This window comes from Brachionichthys hirsutus, chromosome 12, assembly GCF_040956055.1.
Source record: "Brachionichthys hirsutus isolate HB-005 chromosome 12, CSIRO-AGI_Bhir_v1, whole genome shotgun sequence".
Lineage (NCBI taxonomy): Eukaryota > Metazoa > Chordata > Actinopteri > Lophiiformes > Brachionichthyidae > Brachionichthys > Brachionichthys hirsutus.
Window position 1 is genome coordinate 6,329,313 of NC_090908.1, and position 19,752 is coordinate 6,349,064.

A 19,752-nucleotide genomic window follows, 5' to 3' on the forward strand; every position below is an offset into this window, starting at 1 on the left:
CACATGGGGCGAGATTTCGTCCAGACGCGTATCAGTAGGCGATTACAGAACTACGCAGGGTTTACTTGATGGTTTATTTAGCTGTTTTTGGGTTGGTAGTGACCCAAAACCCCATAATAGTGTAGAAACATGGGAAAAGTGAGTATTTCATAATATGTCTCCTTTAAGGAAAACTAAAACGAAATGGGAAAAAAGCTGTAGATCAACTTACAACAAAAAATAATTTACGGTAATTCTTCTTAACCTTGTTTTTAATCTGAAACAGAATTTTTTTTTTACAAACAACTCATTCAGCCATTTGATACTGAAAAATAAACTTAAATAAAAAACAACACGCAACCTGGTAATAGACAAAAGCAGTTCGGAAAATGAATGAATGATAAATTGATCAGCACCATTACTTCAGGAGCACAACTCTAAAACATTTTAACCTACAAAATAAAATCAATGAAACAAATTGTGCAGAACTGATTGCTCAGTGCAAAAAACCCACACTATAGCAGAGCAGCTAATACTCCCTGCACTCCCTCAATTAGTGTTAATGACACACTGCATGTCGACGTGAACGTGCCACTGCCACCTACTGTAGCGGATGTACGGCTATGAAAAAACAAATGTCAGTTTCACCATGCATGTTCCCTGGGGATACATGCGTACCCCGGCATCTCAACCGCCTGGGAGCTCGCACCATATGGCTTAAAGTAAGAATGCCACAATTGGATTTGCCATCCAGGAGGCCTGGTGGTTCATTTGATTCCTTTCCTCCCCATGTCTACATGGGTTTTCTCCAATTTCTCTAGCTTCCTCCCAGCCAGCTGAGATAGGCTCCAGCAGACCCTTGACCCGCAAAGCAGTAGACTGTAGGATGGATGGATGGATGGATTTGCCAGTCGATCAGCATCCCATATTTCAGCTGTGATGCTATAATTTGATAAATCATGCATAATGGCACATCTCGCTGTTGTGTGACAATACATGAAAGTAAGCCTGAGTGCTGTATGATAGAACCTCTGTAGGGTCATGAATTATTGGCTTTCTCAAATTACTTCTCATGACACTGCAAGCTCTCGCCCCCTCAGGCCGAGCGCCATTATCGCCTGGCTCTTACTGCAGGTGTCTTTAGTCACATCACTGACTTCCTCCATATAAACTAGGCTGCAGCTTTGCTGCAAAGAAAACAGAAGAAAAATGACAGCAATGATGATATGACATGTACCGATGTTACTTACCGTTACTTGATAATTCTGCCTCTGGTGAAGACAAATTATCCCCATGAATATGATGTAATTATTAAAAGTATAATATTTTACAAAAGACAGAATCATTAAAGGGGGGGACACGGTGAACAAAGATAAGCTGTTGCGTTGACGGAACAGATCTATCTTAAAGCAGAAGAGATACAGGGAGACAGAGCAAGAAAAGGATCAGAGGAAGAATGAAGTTAACGCGTGAAAATGTTACTCTGTGCAAATGAAGTTATCGGAGCACAGAAAGGGACCGTCAATCACCCGGTGTCACCATCATCCATTTCAGGTCGCCAGCTCTGTGTGACTTCACAGCCACTGAGCACTATGACATTGAAAAATGTCACTGCTGGCCCCAATTAGTGTACAGAAATATAGAAATATAATATGTACAGCAGCCATGGAACCACCTTCGGATTTCTTCCCGTACAGTCGTTGCTACGTCTAAAACTTACAGCGATTAATTTAGAATTTCATTTGCAACTGCAACATCTTCCTTTTGTTCACTTCTAGCAGATCCTCCACTCTGTTGTTTATTCACAGTATCATCACTGCCATGTGGTGTGTGTGCATGTGTGTGTGTGTGTGTGTGTGTAAGATGTCTTTCTCTACTGTGCTCATAAGGTGTGAGGGTCATCATTACAGGTGCAGCAGCATCATAACGTGCTGCAGCCGTGTGTATGGAATGACATCCCAGTCTAGCAGAACCACACCTGACAATAGCGCAGCTGTCACACAGGATCAGGATTCAGCTCAACACACTGCAGGGTCCACTTTCTAGAAGACCTCTGCTGTTCTGTTGTCCTCGATGCTTTTACTGAAATGAAAGGTCAGCAGCATCACGTGACCAAGACGCCACCGCCTGATTGACCGTGCCAGATTGCATCAGCTCAGGTTTACACGCAGTCCTACAAAGTAGGTTGTTCAAAGTATAATTTTCAATTCATTTGGCTTTGTATTACAATTAGTTTGTTTTAATCTTATTTTATTTGTCATTGTTCTTAGCCTCAAACCCCAAATATCTTTAACAACGGTTCTGCTTTACCATTTTCTGAATCAGAAATCAGAAATCTTGAGCCTTCAAGCAGCTCATCAATGTCATGCGTAAGTAAGGTACAAATCGCAGCTCCTCTAAACTCACCTGTCATCCAATCGAGTGTTTCAGTTCATGATCATCCTTTCTGACCTCACTCCACTCACGTCAGGAATGAGCTGCAGAACCAACCATATAAAAGCCCAAGTCCAGCTGTGCTACGTAGCTGCTGCAAATAAAAGCTTGACTCTCATTGCCCCTGGTTTAGTGTAAGGATGCTTTGATCTATCTATATGCTTTTTTCCCCTCCATTCTGTAACTATTAAACAGCTCCCTGGTCCCCTTTGAAAGGAAATTGATTAGTGATTAAAAAGGAAAGAGGAGGAAAGGCGTCCAAACAGACTCCCAGCTGCATGGGTGAGAGAGGGACTGCTGCTGAAACAGAGCAGTTAGACAAAGACAACAGTAAACCAATGTAATAATAATGTAATAATAACCACCTAAATGTATGTCTTCATTTGAGAAAAAACACTTAATATTAGAACAACATCGATTTTAAGCATTATATCATGACTCATAACTGAGAATTCATCTTATTAGCTAGTAAGATCTTTCATTAGTCAAAACATATTCAAATGTCCCTGGTTATTATAATAATACAGAGACAGAAAGTGCACCAAATGCATGTTACGGACACAAATATTGTCAGTGCACTATAATGACAGGAGACATACACACATCTGGAATATGTTAAACAAATATTATGTGATTAGAAAGCAGAAAAAAGACAAAAATAAATATAGAATAGAAAAAACTTTATTCCACTTCCATTTGTGCAGCATAAATGTAATTTTGGTGGTTTATTACATAATGCACCAAAATATTAAATTTTAACATCTGCATTTTGTAATAACTGGTGCAATATGTAACAACTTATTACAAAATGCGGCAAATTTTATTACATATTGCATTCAAGAATTTTGTTACAAAATGCAGTGTTTTACATAATGATGTTAAAATGTATTACATTTTCACATAATGCGGTACTACTCTCCACCACCAAATAACAGCACATGAAATATAGACAAATTAGTGACTATAATTCAATCATAGGCATGAATGTGTGTGTAAATAGTTGTTAAACTATTATATACTGGCAACATGTCCACGGTGAATCTATAAGGATCAGATGGTTTAGCTCTTCCATAAAGCCGACATGTTCATGATTGTAAAGGAGACTTTCTCTGAAAGTGTGACAATAAAGGAGATTTGAGTGCTAACAGCTTGCAGCACCACTGGTGATGTGAAAGGTGTGACAGCATCATGGCTGTCATTAATCTGTGGCCTGGAAGTCGCAGTCGATCTCAGCAGTTGCATCTGGTGTGCACCATTATAGTATGACCCCACAACGCTAACCTCCTGCCCTCCACCGAGCACATCCCTTAGCAATGCCTCAAGGCTTTGACTGGCCAATCGAGCCTTTCATTACTCCTCTCAGCACAACCTGTCAAGGAGACTTGCTCTGGTGTTTGACACAAAACATCTGTCCTGTCTGTTCTCTCTTTAAATCTGCTAAAGTCATTTTGCCCAAGTTTTATTGGGCAGAAAAACAAGTTCACATTAAATTAAATTTCCATTTAATTTAATGTGAATACCCCACATTCACAGTCGATCCACAAATGTACTCTTTATCGTGTCCATACATGAAACAGAAAAGCCCACACTGCTGTTAAATGATGATTTTGCTTTGCTGAATTAATGTAGGACAGAAATAAACATGTATTAGAACAAAAACGTGGCATTTGTCAAAAGCTTTGGTGATTCATTCAGGTAGCTGTATGATTACCGACTTTGATCAGGACAGAGTGAAGGACAATCCCTCAGCATAATTACAAGAGGAATTGGGAATGAAGAACTAAGATGGAATAAACCTTCAATGAAAAGCTTTAGTAGTTAATTAAAGCATCAATTTAAATGTCTTAGTCAAATCAGATAATTTATATAAAACAGTGACAAAAGATTTCATAATATTCAAACAGCATTGTCCCCACCTGACAGCCGTATCATCACGAGGCGCCACGTGGCTACTTTTGACTATTTAATATTTCTTTTTTTTAAAGTGTGAACTGAATCTAAGATGCGTATCATTTTTGCAGCCAACAAATACAAAAGATTGATGAATAAATCAATTGCAATCACTGTGCTTGCTGGTTTTCATAACTTGGCCCATAGTCTGCATATACAAGTACTCCCAGCTGGCACCGCACCGTATGTTCATCACAGTATTCATTTATAAAACACAATTCAAATCAATGTGCATGAATCCATGGGACGTTCCACTGGTTGCCTGTCACATGTTTTGAACTGAGAGCAGACAGGAGCGTCGTTGTTCAACCCAATGACTGCCCAGTAAGGAACAGAAGAGTCCTTCTTGCTCTTTCACTTTCAAATGCAGCAGTCAGCACAGTGAACTTGTCAGGTTAGACTAGCACAGCATGAAACTTCCTCTGCTGACAACCAGTAAAGGTTGAGCAAGTCCCAGTTGGAGCTACCCCAGGGTATTAAGAGCAAAAAGCATCGCTCTGCTGCTCCGCAATCTCATCACGCCACGCACGGTAGACAGTCCCAAAACAGACAGCCACGGGGCGGGGGGGGGGCACTATTCATCATACGTCAGATGTGTGCGTTGCTTCGTCTGGCTATCTGAAAGATTATTGGTGAGGCAGATAGTTTCTGAAAGATTTTCTCTTCACACAGCTCAATCACTATGGTGCCGTACATTTTTGCTCTGATAATAACGGCCCCTCCTTTAATCTTTGATAACTACTAATGATACCCGTACGCAGCAAAGACTCTCGTGGATGTACTAGAATGAAATGCACTCTTCTCAAGCATGCCTTTTATTAATGCCCTCTGACAGCTAACTGACAGCAATCAGCCCTGAAACCTTGAGGCAATGGACATACAGGAGATAGTAGGACTCTATGCAACCTCAATACAAGCGTTGAACGCACACATATGTATGTAAGTAAGTGCACACGCATCGATTGAATGTTTAAGATGCTGGGAGCGTGAGACACGCTGCCTCTGCGACTGTCTACATTATGCTGGTCAGTTGTTGATGAGCAAAGGCCCCGAACGCTGCAGGGGGACATTTAGAAAGTTGTTCATTTCATAATAAAACTGTAATAACACAGCATGTCAGCAGGCAGACGACTGGCTCACAGTGGGAAAGGAGCTTATTCAAGGCATAGAATATAACAATAGCATTGCTAAATAAAATAAAAGCAGCCCCTTGCATCTTAATCTGTCAATCTGTCCCTCTGGTTTCCTGTGGTCCTCGGTCCATCAATGTTTATCAGTCTCTCTGGTTGTCTCTGCTTGCTTTCAGCCTGCATTTGGGTGACAGCAATGTCACAAACACATCAGCTTTATTCAGAGCAGAGCAGGTTTCAGTGCCGCCATGACTCTAACACCGAGTTCGGTTGATGCAAATGGAAAATATCTCACGGGGGCTGCAGGCCCTAAAACCATGACATTAAGACTACCCCCCGCCCAGCAAAATAAATGCATTGTTTTTTTTGTAACTGGTCCATGACAGACTGCTCAAGAATAAAATGAACTCCAGTAATGCCCATAAATTTGATCATGTGTTTACTGAGGAATGATGTATCTGCTGCTGGCAGTGAACGTCTCCTGGAGAGGCAAGGACAGGAAGATATGTAAATGATAGTGAAGCTGCATTAACAAACAAGTCGACTTTGCTGTTAGATCAGTGCTTCCATTATCAAGCATCCCTTTTATCTTTACCATCAAAAACCCATGGAACCCTTTTTTAGTCATTGCAATAATGTGAAAGTCAAGCCCCTGAATGCAATCAGTCTTTTGTCATTGTGGGAACAGAAATGCTCAAGTCAAGCTTCTGATTGGAAATTAGACTAAAGGCACACTGCTGCTGAGCATTATAATCCCCACTTGAGTTTGTGGCATCCAGTTTCAAAGGCCCCTCTCAGAATGCTTCTTTGGGGACACTGCCCCGAAGGATCTATGAGAAGAGAAAGAGGACAGCTTTGAAATATGTCAATGACATCGCAGAGGTGGATTTAGAATCCACCGGTGTTACTCTATAAAAAGCGAAGGGATCTATCTGTGTAAACAACCTTTAGTACAGGTGGAGCGTTCGGGGGGTTAGCCTGTTGAGCTGGGATGATGTTAAATAAATAAAACCTACCATCACATGATGCATACATGAGAAGTTAGACTTTCATTAGGTCCAAATCTATATCTAGATCCATATTAAGAATGACTCAAAGTGAACACAGGACATATGCCTCTTATTCAACAATTTCCACCTCCCTAACTGGATGTTTTATCCTCTTTCAAGTCATTGCTTTACTATTGTGCTTTGCTTCATGTGTTCTTTTCTATCCTGTTTCTAATCACAGCAGGAAGTTCTTTTCAGAGATAAAAGCTCTGATAAACCTGCTGTGAACTACGTGCACAGCACCAGACAGCAGGGAAAGCATATCAGCAACAATCTGATGAACAGGTCGGAGCGTCTGGTAATTAAAGAGACAGAAGTGTCCTTCAGGTAGATGGTGGAGAAACTGGAGACCAATGATCAGGCTTAAAAAAATAGCACATTGGATAAAAAAATGTCAAGTGGAAAAAAATGCAACTCATTTTGTATTTGATGGAAACATTATTTCAGAATACTTTATTAATCCCAAAGGGAATTATATCCGAATAAGCAAGTTTGTCCCTGCGTCCCAGTGGTTAAAACCTATTGTGCTCTAATGTACATATGGAAATGTGGAGCTGTTGAAAAAGAAAATAGTTGTGCTTCGGGAAAATCTGTAAATTGTATTTTCAATACAATTCAATTTGCAAGAAGAGCTGGTCACAACTGACACTTTATTCTATGAAGACTCAACAACCCCAAATATAATCCAAATATTCACGGCCAACCCTGACATTGCAATCTGCCTCTCTTCGACGCACTTTGTTTTCCTGATGAAAGAAGAGACATTCATCTTTCATTTGGTAGGTTCGCTGTTTGCATAGTCAAAGTAGAAAATATTCTGTGGCGCTTGGAAAATCAGGCAAAATGAGCGAAAACTGGTGCCCTCAGCAGTTGCTGAGGGCACCAGTTGCTGAGTGAGATATTGCTGATCTGAAAATGGCTGCCACTCAAAGAGTTAAAAGTAAAACATCATTTACTATATGGATGTCAAATACAGCTGTTTTCCTCGCAGGATGGCATTGCATGGTTGGCGGGGGGGGGGGGGGGGGGGGTTGGGTTGGCATGCTGCATGGATTTGAAAACTGCCACGTTATATTAGCCTTTAAATGCAGGCTCTGATTAGTGGCAGGTTGGACAGATTAGACAGAAGACAACTGACACTTTGAGACAGCCTGGACACTGGGCCGGGATTGGAGAGCTGGTTGATAAATGTTCCGCTGTAGTCTGTGCGTTGCTTGATCCTGCTTTTTCTCAGGTCGAAGCATCAAAAGAAGAGACAATCAATTCTTCTGCAAATGAATGTTCTTTCCTCTTTGTACCTTTGTGAGTTAATTAGCGTTTCCAGCTCCTGACTTTTATGTCATGTCCAGGACGATAATAGGCATGGTATCCTTCAAAGATTCTGATAATGGAAACCAGCATCTTAATAGGCTTGTGAGTGGGCTTGCAGATGTAATAAGGGCCTCTAACAAGGGTCATCTGCTCCTCAAATACAAACAACACAATCATGGATAGTACAAGAAATCTCAAACAGCACAATAACACAATTTGTTTCGGTACACTGAAGTACCCTGAATTAAACTAAATGTGTGTGTTTCTGAGAGAGAGAGAGAGAGAGAGAGAGAGAGAGAGAGAGAGAGAGAAAGAGCGAGAGAGAGCTCATCTGCTTGGATCCTGGAGTCTGAATGGAGGCATCGCAGCACGTAGCAAGAGCGAGTGAGTGGCCGATCACTTCACAGAAGCCACACCGGAGTCAAATGATTCAAATGATGCAGACAACGGAGAAGACGACTGGCGCTGTGGAAGAGGGTCGCCATAACAACAATGGCCAGGAGACAACATTGGTAGTGGCCTGCCATGGAGACAATGTGGAAGACGCTCTGACTGTTGGCTTGCTTCTTGGCCTAGTGCAGTTATCCTTTTCACACACACACACACACACACACACACAAATATTACCGGACCATAACCAAAAACTCCCATAAATGTATCAACATTTGTAGAGAATAATCATCTTTGGAGGGAGGAAAAATGACCAAAGTATCATCCATTATTTATTTATTCTTTGTTTTAATTTGTCTACAACATCCGTTAACCAACATTCAAACCGATTACACACAGAAAATCAGTGATGAATTATTCTCGCTGATTTCACGGCTGCTATATGAATCATGCTTTTCTCCTACTTCCTTAATTGTTTTCTACATCTCTTCCTGTAATTGTGACTTTCTACATTTGAACACACCTGATACTTTTCACACATCTAATGTCTAATATCACACAGTGTATATTCTGCACCACCTCCACTAATTCTACGGTTTCTTTATCTCCGTGAGTTTTTGGACCCGGTGTAAACCCTGTTGGGAGCAGAGGAGAGAGTTTAACTGAAGTGAAAGGACTTTCTTTCTTTTTTTATTTTGAAACAGCATTTCTATAAATGAAGAAGATTCATGCACATATATGTACCGGTAGTTGTTTTATCATTTTCACAGTGTTTCTTATGTAAATCTTTGCTAATGAATGATTTAGCTGCTCTTACATTTCGTGCATTACACCCTGATAAACAGGGTATAAGCATGTTTTATCATCATGCATGTACCAATACCCACTATGGAACCTGTTAGCTGAGGATGTCACTGAAACTAATGAATAGGTTTTTAGCTTGTACTGCTGGTGGCCTGCTTGGAGTAACGCAAGATTATTTGCAGATTTTATTGTAAGGAAGTTTTCATTGCTTTTTGGTATTACTGATTGTCAGCAGCCAAATAACTTTATATTGCATCATTTTTCCTCTGCTGACAGTTTGCAGGCTTTATCATCATAGTGATATATGCTGCTGTGGGGTCATTACTCGCTGAAAACGAGTTTTCACGATGACAGAGTCTGATTACACACACACTTCTCTCTCGTTGAAAGGAACAGCAGATATCTTCTTTTTCATCTGTGATGCACTGCAGAGCGTCTCAATGAATTTGACATCTTCATCAGCTTGACCAGATGTCTTAGGAGTAATGATATGTTTGACCTTTGAAATCAATGCATGTCATAATTTGGTTGGTTAAAGGCCTGGGATAACAGTGAATGAAACAATAGCCTGGTTTGCTGTCTTTACTAAGGCACCCCATGTCACCCCACCATGATGCAACAGGCACGCCTTGAAGAGGCTTTTACCTGCAGCACAAAACATCTCAATCAATTTGTGATTTAAATGACTCCAGTCAAAGGAAATGGGTGATCAGACAATTCTAAAAGGAAAAAAGCGAACGAGACAGAGCGAGACATCTTAAATGACTTTCTGTCACAACAGTGCTCAAAATGAAATGTTAATTATTGGCGTTTACAGAGAGACCTTTCAAAAGATGCTTAGAGGCTAATCTACTTCTAACCTTTGGGTATTTCATTTAAATAGATGAAATACCAAACGTTACTGCCTGAAATACCTCTTGACCCGTTGAAGTCGAAGTGAAGCGAGGCAGTGAAAAACAACTCGGCAATACTCTTTTAATTAAATGCCTTGTCTCAAAGTCTGACAGGACAGACCTGTGGTAGCACAAAAGGATTGCTCCATGTGTGAAGGCAACAGGAGAGCACAAGCCTAACGGAGAGACAGCAGAGAGACGGCCTCTGCCCAACGGTTTCCTGGAGATAAGGGGAGGAGAGAATTTGGGATAAGGTAAATTAAATACCATGAGTCAGGCAGACGGAGAATGTCAATATACAGCGATATCTAATTAACAATCATGGACAGCCAGCAGGTGCAGACTCGTTCACAAGCGGCCAGTTGGGCTGAAATGTTGCAGTGAGTAGTTGTATAATCCCCGTATTGATAACAGCCACGTTTTAGTCACAGAGGAAAAGATCACCGTTTTCCTTTGTGCTACAAACAAAACTTTAATTGTCTTATTTATTATGTATGTGTTTGTGTCTCATCAGCAAATCAAGGTTTGTGAAAATGAGTGACCATTTGTCATTATCCATTGAATTATTTCATCACAGAATAATAATGATGAACATTCGCTGTTTGCTTACTGCTTCAATTTAATATGAAAACAAGCATTAGCAGGGAGAGCGCTCAGAGAACAGCATTATATCGGTTTATCACATCAAGTGGCAGCTTCAGGCATCACTTTAATGAAATATCAAATATTTCAGCACGATAAAGTAATGCAGGATTTTTAGATAGAACCGTCCCATCTGAGCACCAGGCTTCAGGTCATTAATTTTGTCTGGGCTTACGGCTTCCATCGGGTTTCTGCCATTTCATGTGCAGCAACCTGTGCATGCTCATTGCAGATTGGGAGCAGCTGCTTTCAGCCAACTGAATATCTTACTGCTGTGTCAGTCATCACATCTGGGAGGACAAAGGATCTTTGAGGGTCTCGTGGGTCTTATGGAGGTAGGGACGCTTTTGAAATGGAAAATTCACTGTGGGTCAAAAAATGTCTTAAGAGTCAGAAATTCACCTTCTGTATGGAGACTTGGAAAGTGCATATATATATATATATATATATATATATATATATATATAACTTTCCTAAACTCTCCCTGGTTCTTTAATCCCATTCGCAGGTAATCAATGAAGAGAATGTTGGAAAAGTTTAAACATTTATATAAACAACAATTCAGTTACAAGTTGGTGAGTAAAACCGGTGTTGAGGTTCAGCCATGTTCCTTGTTGTCTTTTTGTCGCCTCCTTTTAACACATCCGTTTCAGTCCGTCCCTGAGGGTGGGGCTTTGCTCCAGCCAATCTGAAACCCCTGTAGATCAATCTATGTGTTGTCTCTGATGAGACTTGATGTGATCAGGATAGTAATATAAAACGAGCAGCTCGTGTTTGTGTGTGTCTGTATGTGTGTGTTGTTTAGTGTCGGGGTGTGTGTGTGTGTGTTGTTGAGCGTCGTGTGTGTGGGCGTGGGTGTGTTGGTCGCCCGATGGTTGACTCGCTGCGCTCGTCAACTCGTGTTTGAGGATCTCTGTGTGTGTGCGTGTGTGTTGTTTAGTGTCGGGGTGTGTGTGTGCTATTGAGTGTCGGTGTGTGTGTGCGTGAGTGTGTTGGTCGTCCTCATGGCAACGTTGGATGCCGAGGGTTGACGAGCTTCTCGTCTTCTGCGTTGCAAAAGCAATAGCGCCTTACGCCTAGAATAGGCGCTCGGGCCTAACTAAATGTTGTGCCATCCTATTGTTCTGTCGGCATGTAATTGTGTTGTGGAATTCCATCTCATATGGAAATTCCCTACAATACCCTACAGCAATAAATGGTTAACATAATCTACCTCAGGCGCCTTATGTCAGCGAAGGGGCGGTAATATTCAATAGTATTGAATAATATATAAAAATCATTTTAAATACATTGAAAACAACATTTTAATTTTAACAGATAAATGCATAAAGCATTTTACCAATAAGACTCTCATCTTCTGCAAATATATATGACAATTGCTATTTACAGTTTACAACCTGTAAACCCTAAAACTTATCAAAAACTAAACTTGTTCTGTTCTCTTGTGGCCCAGATGGCCGTTCTTGCACATCTAATTGGTACCACCAGATGTCGAGACTCATTCTAGTGTGTCAGAGAATTAGTCCACTTGAAATAGTTCTTCTGTTGCATTTATCTGCAGTATTTTCTGTACTATGAAACTATGAAACTCAACAAGGTGTGACGAACCTGCCATCACTGTCCCATTTTCCAGTACACTTCCCACAGAAAATCCCTGTGGGCTCTGTGTCTCATTCCACACCTGATGGTTCCACACCTGATCTTTCCAAACAAATATGCTTACTTTCACCAACAGATGCTATGTCAGGCTCACTGATAGATCTGATGGTGGCTCGTTCTGCCTTTACTTGTTTGAACTGCGTTAAAATGACACTCAGTTTCTGGAGCGTCATTATGATCTCCATGGAGTCTGTTTGAGTGACAGGCAGGGTATTACATACAAAACCGATGAGCACTGTAATAATAGCTAATTGACCACTCATTCATGTCCTGAACACAATGTTCTTTAAAGAGAGGAGGGGCTGTGTAGCATCGATTCTGTGTGCTGTATTGTCCTCTTCCTTTGGGTAAGGCATTCTTATGCTGCTCCTAAGAGACGGGGCTAATATCTGATGGCTTTAAGTGAGCCACTCTCTTGAAAGTAGTCTATATTTCAAAGTAATCTCGCTAGTGCAGTGTGGCGAGTGTGCTTACAGGCCATTCTGATCCAGATATTACATATAAACCACTCGTCAAGATCAGCTGAAAAAATCCTTTGACTAAAATATTTATCTGACATTTGAGCATGACTTCTTGTGACTATTAGTATATGTGAGTCTTCATTCACTTAGTGGAGAGCTTGTTTTGCAATTAAACCCATCTTTAAAGGTCCCATATTATGAAAAACTCACTTTTCCCACGTTTCTACTCTATTATGTGGTTTTGGGTCCTTATCAACCCAAAAACAGCAAAATAAACCATCCGGTCAATCCTGTGTAGTTCTGTAATCGAGTACAGAGATGCTTCTGGAAGAAATCTCTCTTCTTATGAAGTCACATCACAAAAACGTGCACATGATGTGTGTGCACCAGCATGCAGATTGCTGCGTGCACGCAATGAACTTAGTTTCGTTTTCGTTTTCAGAGGCTTTTCTGACAGAGCTGTTTGAGACAGAAATGACGGACGCTGTGCTGCAGCATCTGTTTGCTATTTTGACCAAAGACTGTCACAGATATTTAATATAAGTGTCTGGGAACTGCGTTAACTTGTGGAAAAGGGGTATAATACGGGATATTTAATATGTAGTACTGTATTGATAAATTTATCCCTTTAAATTCTTAGGAAATACTGTGGAACTGATTTGAGATGTTGCACAAATGGTGTGAAGAATGAGCTTTATTTATGATAATGTTGTTGATTGTGTGATTTTTAGCAATCAAGCAAGGAAAAACAGGAGGCTTATCATGAAATAGGTCAAACACTTGCAAAATATAAATGTTAAAAAAAAGAACATTCTTATTTGAGCAGCACCAGCAGAAGCCATCAAAATCGTGCCGATATGAAGAGATCCTTGTGAAAATCACTTGCAGGAAATCTTCAAGAAGCTTTTAAAACACCTCAGAGAGCAGCAGCCATAATACATCTGGAGCAATGCTCTTTCCGTGTGAGACAGGTTATGATCCGGTGACCGTAAGGCGAGCACAGTCATGAACAAACATGTATATTCATTGGGAGATTTGAAACAAAAGACACCAAGCATGAAGGTCAATTTTATGGACTGCTATTACACATGAATCCCGTCTTATCCTTTCTGCACTCCTGCTGCAAGCGTCCGCAGCTTCACATTCATCCTCAAATGAAGACCACTCACCGGCTTCATTCCTACCTCATATGCAAACTGAGAAACTAAATTTCATGCTATATTATTTGTATTTAGGGTTAGAAAATTGTCAGCGAGGACTTTGAACTATTGGGGCATTTCTGAAAATATGTCTTACTTGATTGCAACTATTGGCTATTTGGTTTTCACAAATGATCCTACAGCGATATTTGCTCTATGTCCATATTCCCAAAACACACATCACACACATACCTGTGTGGACAGGTACTCCATGACGACCTGTCAACAGAAGCCTGACTCATTCATTTTCTGACAGATGACACTTTATCTCAGCTTCTCTCAAAGTGCTCACACGTTACTGTCAGCCAGTGACGAACGCATCAGAAGCACTGAGCATGATGTCGGGTCTATCAGACAGGAAACCGCCACACCCAAGCCAGGGAAGCTTCTTTGATTGTAATGCTGCATATAAGACAAACCTTCTCAAAGGATTTCTGTTAAAAGTGTTTTTAAAAAAAGGTGATTTTGTGTAGCTAAATAAGTGGATTCTTTACACTAAATGGTAAACTTCTTATGCAGTTTAGCTAACTATTCACATGGCATCAAGGTTTTCAGGGTTTGAAAATGCAATTCAGAGTATGGTATCATCTTTTGAAATCATTCATTCAGGAATGAATGAATGAATCTTTTGAAATCACCAGTAAACTACAATTGTCTGTTCAGTTTCACTCCATTGATGATGATGATGATGATGATGATGATGATGATGATGATGATGATGATGATGACGATCTAAACACAAGGCCAGCTTGTCTTCCACAAGACAGTCCATGCCTCATGTAGGCTTTCTGAGAAACAGCGACAGTGTTGACCGGAAAATTTCAGAAGTACCGTGCTGAAAGAGCCCAGACAAAAATGTCCAAAGGCTGCTGCATACTGTCTTTTGTTATTGGAAAGAAGTGATAAAAGATGCTTCTAACTTGAAATCAAACAGTATATGGACACTGATAACCCCATGAGAGACATGAGTGCAATATAATGTGTGTGTTTGTGTGTGTGTGTGTGTGTGTGCGTGTGTGTGTGTGTGTGTGTCACTGCTAAAGGGAAGTCAAGTCCACTATAAGAAACCTAAATGACGGAATCAGCGACTCTTTCAGAAAGCAACTGTGAATAGCTGGTACTCAGCAATCAGCATCTTTGTGTGGTCGTTGCATGATAATTTCAACCCAGAGAGGAATCTTACCAAAAAATAGTTTCCAGACTCCTGCAATAATTTTGCTGTACAAAGCTCAGTGCAGCCAAGGTCCAACATTTGTGATATAGAGGTTTGATAGAAGCAGTGCTATGTGAAGTATATATATCTATAACCAGGCTGCACGGACTGTTGCGCGCATTGATTGGATAATGTTTGATTTTTCTGGTCTGGCTCAGAGTTAATGCTTTCAGGGATTATTCTGAAAAATGGTCAATAATCACCTGAAGGAGAAGCACATGTAGACAAATCTAATTCCACTAAAACAATAAAAAAAACTGAATACATTATTGCTTTTAAAAGGAATATGTTTATCCACTAGCAGGACAAATCCTGTCCAGAAGGCTGATTACCATATTCATTGTTCTAATCCCCCCCCCCCCCCCGCCCTGAACATTCTGTGCCCACATTTACACACAGTATAAAAACTACTAAACCAATAATCAAAATGGTGTTAGTTGTTTAACGAATGACTTGATCCCAAAGCACATGAAAACAGACTCACCCCCTGACAGGGTGATTCCCTCACACCCTGTGGATGATAACTCTGACACCCCCACACGAAGGGAAGTTTTATGAACGATGAAAGAGAATGTTTTATGAATGATAAAAGGAAATGCATGACTTTTACTGTGACCAAAAAAAAAACCCACACACAAATCTTTGATTTGTAAAAGCTTTGTAGTTGAGATAACATCCAAACAGAATCGTGTTACCTCATTTGCAGCTTTGGCAGCCATGCTACAGATGTAATACTGTGTTGTTGATCGTCAATGTGACCGTGGTTGACAGAAAGCCAATTGTTAGATGAGGGAAGAGAGCCTGGAAGGCAGGTCAACAGCATGCTGGACTCAAAGCTAGCAGGAGACAATAGCCAGAGGCAAACATTGACCACCTTATATATTACGAATCAATCCCACACGGCAATGAGGCCCTGCCTAACTGTGTTAGGATATATAAATAGACCCACCACCAAAGTGCAGTAATACACTGCATGTATCCGCACTGGATGGAATCAGCTGAGGAACGGTTTCACATCTGATTAACAATCATCGAGATGAAAAATAAATTGAAAACAAATCAAAGACAAGAGATGAATATGTCTGAATCCATGGAGTCAGGCAGAAGTGACATTTGATTGTTCTGAGACAGATTTTGTTGATTCCTCTCAGGAAAATCTTGTTTCGTTGGTACTCTGCAGCAAAGTCTGATCATGCTTTCGGCTGCTGGCAGCAGGACCTCTGTGACTTTCAGGAACACCAAAGCAGCATCATGGGGAGAATGTGTTGCTTTCATATCCTATATTTACTCATGCATAATGATTACTTCATGAAAAAAATTTGAATTACACTTTAATTCCAATCAACAATTACTGATGTTATTCTGATTCATCGAGAAGACATTGTGCACGATAGTGATATCACACCCCTTTATGACTGTGATCTTTGGTAAATGAAATGAATTTTTAGATATATATTTTTTTAAAGCCTCCATTAAAAAAAAAAAAACACTCAATTACAAGTGAATGGGAAAATGCAGATTTGTTTGTATCCAGACAGGTATCCAGATTGCTCTCATAATTTGATGGGGTCTAAATTAGACCAAGACCCATCTTCATATTTTTACATCAAGATCTATTCTGCCCTTTTTTCTGTAATGCTGCGAACAAGCAAACAAATAAACAAATAAACAATTGAAAACAGAACCTCCTTGGCACACATAATAAATAAATAAACAAATCCATCCATACACACACACATACATACATACATACATACATAGATCCATACATACAGTACATACATACAAAAACATTAGCAGCTATATTCTGGTAATTGATTCATTGTTGGTTTAATGTTTATTTGTTTTCCTGGGGTTTACCTGATTAATCGCTGCACTTCTCTGTCGCCTTGTTGTCTTTTTGGCTTGTTAAGAAAATGGATCGGAAATTCTCCTCCACTTGTCAGTAAATACATCAGCGTTGATTGCAGTCTGCTTGTATGTGGGCTCATCTGTCTCTTACTTCATACCTCGTACTTCACGCTTCAACAGCCCATAGTAAACAGCAGTGCTGACCATCAAACAAATAAGATGAACATTGTGTACATTTATATTAAATGTGTTTCTTGATCCTAAAGACTTAACATTGATCATTCAAAATATTTATGACTCACAGGAGGAATAAGAATAGGAATCTCTACAGGACAGGAACTGGAATAAATTCAAATGAACGTGTTCATGAGGCCATCATGATAATTTTCTGTTTGAGTAACCCTGAAATGGGTGAGCTACACTTTAGCCTTGTTTTTTGTGGGCAGAGAGTGTGTGTAAGAGGAGCAAGGAAATAAGACACACCAGATTCCTTCATAGCATTTAAAGGGGTAAAAAGTGTGTTGGCTGACCCCTGTTTTCCCTGGGTCGTCGGGAATCATGACGGCAGCAGACAGCCCGGAGAGCCGGGACACAGGCACCAATTATTGGAAAATCACAGCCTGTTCTCCAAATGATCCCCAATACACCGAGGTAATTTTGCTGTGTCTGAACAGCAATAACTCCTGACTCTGGAACGATGAGAACCTGTTATAACATCCACAATGATTGCTATTGTTATACTGCACTAAGAATTGTACTACGTAATACTAAAGGGAAGTTTTTCCTTGCCTCCGTTGCCAAAGTGCTTGCTCTTGTGGGTTAAGTTGGGTTCTGTCTTTCCCTGCTAATCCTGTAAAGTGCCTTGAGATGACTTTCTGTTGTGAACTGGTGCTAAAGAAATAAAATTGAATTGAATTGAATTAATAGTAAAGTACAAAAATTACATATAGAGACAACTTACAAAAATAAATAACAGAAATATTTAACATTCTAGGATAATGATGAACATGTGTTATTTGAGGTGGATTTTACCACGACTTTAGACTCATTTTAGACTCAGCTGTATTGGGCACTGTTTATAATGCAGTGTAGAAGGGGAGGTTAGGAGCAGTCACAGCTCAATAGACTGGTTTCATTACATGTGGGATATTTTGGTCGGCCATCATCATACCATGAGTTGGTTCCTCAAACTTTCCAAAAGAGTGTCAGTGTTACAGTATTCATATAAATGTAAAATTTGAAATTGAATAATTAAATTAAATTAAATTACATTCTATTTATATAGCGCCAGATCTCAACAGAAAGTCACCTCAAGGCATGTTCAGGATTAGCAGGGAAAGACAGAACCCAACTTGACCCACAAGAGCAAGCACTTTGGCAACGGAGGCAAGGAAAGACTTCCCTTTAACAGGCAGAAACCTTGGACAGAACTCATGGTGGACGGCCATCTGTCTGGACCGGCTGGTTTGAGAGAGAGAGAGAGAGAATGACAGGCAGGAGGAGCGTCAAAAACAAGGAGATGGAGAGGGAAGTGATCGAGATAGGCTGCTGAACAAGATATTGACTAAAGCTAGCTAATGCTAGCGATGTGGATATCAGTGTTGAGGGCCACAGGTCCAGGTTCTGCAGCACCACGGACAGAAGGACCTGCAGACTTTTGGTCATGAAATTTGATTTTGATCTCTACTTGCACCTGCTGACCTGTCAATGGCTCTATAGCTCAGGGGTTAGAGCACTGGTCTTGTAAACCAGGGGTCGTGAGTTCAATTCTCACTAGGGCCTTTATTATGCTTTTCCTTTGGAAGCAATAGAAATATGTTTTTTTTATCCACATCTCTAGACTGTTGACAACTGCTGTACAGAAAATACTAAAATTAAAAATAACGATATACTCTAATACACTATGCCCACCAGGTAAACTGGGAAAACATCCTAGCCATTAAAGATATGACACAGACAAGCCATATCTTCTGAAATGTGCCGTTATATTTAACAGGCCCTTGGACCACTACTGACAACACTGATGCCTCTGCTTTTGACTCTTTTCATTTAGTAGCGAGTTAAATTCATTTATTGTCACTGTTTTCTTTGTCGTCAAAACGTTTGATTCTTCACTGCCCTCTTGTGGAGATATCAATGTTAGTGTGGAAGAAAGCATTTTAAAAAGATGCGTTGTTCGAAATTAAACAAAACAAGTCTAAACAAGTCTAAAATTGCAAAGTTTATACTCAGTTTAGACACACTTTGGAATTAAATTATTCTACTTTTGATGGTGTATTTTGAAGCAATATGTTTTTCTCATTTTACTTGAGTAAACGATTTGAATTGCTCTTCTACAAGAGGCGTTTAGTTTGGCTTTTTTTTCTAACTACGAACTGACGAAATTGTTGCAATTTGGAACTAAACATTAATTTCAAAAGAAACGCCACATCCACTTGCTTCCTTTTCGCCTATTTTAACAGTTTTCAGATTTGTTGCAGAGATTACAGTGTTCCATGAAGGTTTTTGGTTGTTTTGCCGACAGGAATCCGGAAATCGTACACTGATCATTTACAAACGCAGCAGTCCCACTGTTGCTGCGCCTTTCTGCACATCTCCAACGCAGAATGACGCTACAGAGTATTCACCTTTGACCTGGTACTACTCGGAGAGAATTGGGCCAATCATTTCGCTCGTTGTTGAGAGGTGCTCAAGTTTCTCGGAGGTTCTTACCCTCTCGTCAACATGGTGAGCGCAACCATTCAAAAGAATAAGTTGTTTTCTGTAACGTTAACACGAGTAACTCTCT

General features: G+C 40.2%; 1 non-coding gene across 1 annotated transcript; it reads left to right on the forward strand.

Moving 5' to 3' along the window:
- The first annotated feature begins 18,673 nt into the window (after positions 1 to 18,673).
- On the forward strand, positions 18,674 to 18,746 carry trnat-ugu (transfer RNA threonine (anticodon UGU)). Its single transcript has one exon. It is a non-coding gene; the product is annotated as a tRNA-Thr (tRNA).
- Positions 18,747 to 19,752: the final 1,006 nt, after the last annotated feature.